Source organism: Alexandromys fortis, unplaced genomic scaffold (assembly GCF_014885135.2).
Source record: "Alexandromys fortis isolate MF-2015 unplaced genomic scaffold, M_Fortis_MF-2015_v1.1 scaffold_455, whole genome shotgun sequence".
NCBI classification, from domain to species: Eukaryota; Metazoa; Chordata; class Mammalia; order Rodentia; family Cricetidae; genus Alexandromys; species Alexandromys fortis.
The window spans coordinates 219,251-224,213 of record NW_026068340.1 but is presented as its reverse complement, the minus strand read 5'-3'; the positions used below and the strand labels follow the sequence as shown (position 1 = coordinate 224,213).

At 39.9% G+C, this 4,963-nt stretch overlaps 1 pseudogene; it reads right to left on the bottom strand.

Annotated features, from left to right (window-relative positions):
• Positions 1-1,168: 1,168 nt before the first annotated feature.
• The window catches only part of LOC126495291 (polyadenylate-binding protein 2-like), an 11,923-nt pseudogene continuing 8,128 nt past the window's right edge, over positions 1,169-4,963 (bottom strand).

Sequence of the window (4,963 nt, the reverse complement as noted above, 5' to 3'; positions counted from 1 at the left end):
TGTGGTTAAGAGCTCTGTCTGCTCTTCCAGAGGTCCTGAGCTCAATTCTCAGCAACCACATGGTGGCTCCAAACCATCTGTATTGAGATATGGCGCCCTCCTCTGGCGTGTGGGTATACATGGAGGTGGAAAGTTGTATAAATAAATAAATAAATCTTTAAAAAAAAAAAACCCAGCAATACCACTTTGGATATGTATCCAATGGATGCTCCATCGTACTACAAGGACAAGTGGGCAACTATGTTCACAGCAACATTATTTGTTCACAGCCAAAACCTGAAAACATCCCCTCCACTGAAGAATGGACAAAGAAATTCACATGGATAAAGACAATTACATCTTCAAATTTATGGGCAAATTTTTGGATCTAGAAAACATAAGAGTGAGTTAACCCAGACCCAGAAAGAAATATATAAATGTACTCACTCCTAAGTGGCTTTTAGATATAAAACAGGACAACCAGTCTACAATTCACAGTGTCAGAGAACATAGACAACAAAATGGAAACAAAGAGATATACATAAATCTATTCTATATAGAACCTAGACAAAGACAAGATCTTAGTAAATTGGGAGCATGTGGATCATGGGAAAAGGGGAGGGGACAGGAAGGGAGAGTAGTTGAATGAAAGACAGTTAAAAAAAAAATCCTTGGTAAACAGCAGTTCATGGGTGATTTATACAAAGCAATAGTACAAAATGAATAGCTGAAATTTGAACTTTGCTTAATTTTGTAGCTGAATAAAATAATTTCTCTTTCCAAGGCAAACTGATTTATGACAATCCACTCATATTTTCCAAAAGAAAATTAAAGGTGTATACCATATCTCCCCATGTTCCCAAACCTATAATCACACACACATGAGAGAGAGAAGTGTTTGATTTTACTTAATATAGCTGCATTCATTCTAAATTCAGCATGAAACACTGAGTTCATGTTTTTATTATGAATTTTGAAGGCTGTACAAGTCAGAGTGACAGACCCTGAACTATGTNAAGAAAGAAAGAAAGAAAGAAAGAAAGCGAGCAGAGAAACAGGGAGCAGGTTGTACATTTGAGAAGTGTCCATATCGAATCTCCAGAGGGAACATGTCACCCCTGCCTTATTCTCTGGGCCTGCCCTACTGCCCAGAGCAGGTCCCTCCTCAGTTAGTTATGGGATTCTCCCCCTTCCACAGTATATCTTTTGTAAAAAAATAGTTTTCCACCTTCTGTTTTTCCTCTTTTCTTTTAATTCTTTTTTTGATCCAAGGGCCAGCTGTTTAAACCACTGTAGAATCCAGACTGGGAGCTGTTGTAATTGGTAGTTCAGGCACAGTATTGGGCACACGGATAACCCGTCTGTTGTGCTGATGGGAATCACCTTGATCTGTCTCCCTCTAAGCAGGGAATCATCTAAAGCCAGGGAAGTCCTCACTGAATCTTTGTCTAAGAATTCTACATCTTCAAACCCTTTGGCAAGGCCACTGAATTTGTCACAGACTGTAGTAACACGGTTGACTGAACCACAGCCATGAATGTGAGCTTCCAGCTCTTCTGCTGTTGCACCATAGTCCACATTGCCAACATAGATGGAACTGGCACCAGCCTCCATCTTCTCCTCAAGAGATGATCACTGAGCCAGCATTGTCTGGGGTTGTACTCTTAGTCATCTGCTTCTTTACCTCATTTTGTAGCTCCTTTAACTTCTCATCCTCTTCCTCTATCTCCCTGACTCCCTGAAGCTTTGATCACTTCTACCTCTGGGTCCTCAATGATGCTGTCCCTAGGGTTCACCTGAACCAGTCTTGGCTCTTCCTCCTGCTCCTGGCTGCCAGGGCCTCTTCAGGTGAGCCTGTATTGGGAGGGGGCTTTGATGATGGGGTGGCATTGGACTGGGACTCTTTGGACAGGCTGTTCTTATTGTCCCCTGCACCCCGGTGTCTCCCTCCCTGGCTCCCCAAAGGCCCTAGGCCCACTGCTCACCCACAGATCTCCAACCACCTGCTTCCCCCACTGTTCCTTAAATCATTTTTCTAGGTTGTTTGGGGTTGGGTATCAGTGAATCAGCATTTATATGAAACCAGAAGGAAGCACAAGGGGCTGGAGAATGATCACAAGAGATCTCTGCAAAGAGAGCATCTATATCATGAGGCTTCTGTCTTTTGAAGACAAATCAGTAACTGGAGGTCAGAAACAACAGTTTAAGGGTCACTTTGAGATAACTTTGTGAAAGTTGTGTAGTTTGTGTTTATTTAATTTCTGTACACATATAACCAAAGGTAGTTGGATAACATTGGTCAAGATCACACTTTTCCTTTAAGTTTTCTTTGGTCTTTTGATTAAAAGTTGACTATATATTTCTGGCTCTGCTTTTGCCTTTTTATTTCTTTCCCCTCAATTCTTTCATAAAAATTGTGCACATTTTTTATTTATGTATAAATGTAAAAAGTATAAAAGTCATACATGAATTTGTATACTATTTTTCTGTAATCTAACTAATCTAAATATATTATTGGTTACATTTAAAATGATGGACCTTCATCAATTTTATTCAGAAAATTTGTAATTTTATCAGGTTGTCTTTTTTTTTTTTGGAAAGTTTCTGCTGAAAGACTGCTTTTTTCTTCTTAGGTGCCTGCCTCTTTTCATTTCCTGGCATATCTGTGTTTTCCAGCTGTTGCTATCTTCATATTTGAATCTTTGCTACTTAAGTGTTGGTGTGATCAATATAATCCCTTGAGCCTTCTGAGTGTTTCCACTGTGAATATTGGTTTGTTATCAGTTGTCCAGTTATAAATTGTTGGGCAAAGCTATTTGTATTCATTTAATGGTGGAAACTTACCATCCACTAAATCATAATTTTTATAGATCATCTTCCTAAGGATCATCTTTTTCTTCTTTTTTATGTTTTGTGTTTCTTCTTTTTCTTTTTTTTTCTTCTTTTTCTTAATCTGAGAAAGACTTGACTTATTGGATAAAGGTTTTATGTGTCTGGGCAGGTGGCTCAGCACATATTCTTTTTGTGGATGACCTGAGTTCAGATACCTACACACAAGTTGGGAGGTTAATAAATCTTTACTATTCCCAACTCAGCAACGTCCCTTTCTGTATGTCATATATATACACACACACACATATATATATAGAGAGAGAATATCATACACAAAAATATACATACACAAAAATAGCAATAACCTTATTTTTTCTTTTTTTTTTTTGGTTTTTCGAGACAGGGTTTCTCTGTGGCTTTGGAGCCTGTCCTGGCACTAGCTCTGTAGACCAGGCTGGTCTCGAACTCACAGAGATCCGCCTAGCCTCTGCCTCCCGAGTGCTGGGATTAAAGGCGTGCGCCACCATGCCGGCAATAACCTTATTTTCAAAAGTGCTTGGAAATCCAAGCAGTTGGAGTAAATCAAGTTGATTTACATGTACACTGATTCTTTAAAAATCTGTTCTCTTGAAATTTCATTTAAAAAGATTTCATTTCCTCACTGTAATGCAGACTTGGATTTAATCCAATTGTAGGAAACAGTATGGTAAGTGATCCTAACAGACATCATTTTCCTTATCATTAGAGAATGTGATGCTTTCAGTAATCAAATCTATTTTCTGTAAAGTAAAAACATCAGAAGACTTCAAGTGAATATTGTAAATTTTGGTGAAACAGCCCTTCTCACCCAACCCATTCTCTATTATTGGTAAAAGAAAGAACAGGAGTGTACAGGATGCGTGTTGGCCAGTGGTTCTTTGGAAATTGCTTTTGATTAGTAGTTCTTTAACAAGCAATAATGTGTGTGTGTGTGTGTGTGTGTAGATTTGTGTTTGTGTCTTGTTTTGTCAATGGTGTCATCCATATTGTTGATTTTTGTGAACCATAATTTAATTATATTATTCATTGTTTTTTTTATATTTATTTATTATATTCTTTCTGCGTGTATGCCTGAAGGCCAGACCTCTTTACAGATGGTTGTGAGCCACCATGTGGTGTTGCCGCCTTGGGTGGGTCACTAGTCTAGGGGTTGTAACCCACCCTGCAGCTAGTTATTCCAGGGTCTCGAAGGGGCCCTACCCGCAAGGGAATGGGCTAGGACAGAAGAATGAGGCCAAGCAGATTTGTCAAAGCCCCCTTTATTAGGATCATGGTTGCTGTTTATATAAGCCCTGAATGAGGACTTGGGGGGACAGGGAAACTGGATTCTTGCCGAGTGTTCCAAGTCACGTGGTTCAGGTTCGTCACGTAGGCCAAGAGGTTACATTCGGACAGGTAGGCCAAGAAGTCACGAGTTGCCACACCTGGTTCCCTGGATAGCTGGAATGTGAGGCGCTTTCTGCTAACATATAACAGTTAATTGGGTGTGGGGCAGGTTCTGTCAATAGAACATAATTATGGGTGTCATCACCCTGCAGACTCCCCAGGGTGATGGTTCCTGTAATGATTTTTAGGGGGGAAATGGCTCATGACAATGTGGCTGCTGGGAATCGAACTCAGGATCTTTGGAAGAGCAGGCAATGCTCTTAACTGCTGAGCCATCTCTCCAGCCCTCATTCATTGTTTTTGAAAATGATGGACCTTCCCCAGTTTGTACTCAGAATATTTTTTTTTGGTTTTTCGAGACAGGAGCTCTTGTAGATCAGGCTGGTCTCAAACTCATGAAGATCCGCCTGCCTCTGTCTCCCAAGTGCTGGGATTAAAGGTGTGAATATTTTTTAAAAATATTTATTTATTTATTTATTATGTATTCAATATTCTGTCTGTGTGCATGCCTGCAGGCCAGAAGAGGGCACCAGATCTCATTACAGATGGTTGTGAGCCACCATGTGGTTGCTGGGAATTGAACTCAGGACCTTTGGAAGAGCAGGCAGTGCTCTTAACCTCTGAGCCATCTCTCCAGCCCCAAGGCTCAGAATATTTTTTATACTCTTTGGTGATAAACAGTTTTACTTTTCTCTTCTTGATCTCAGATGCTTGCTTCTAATTATTT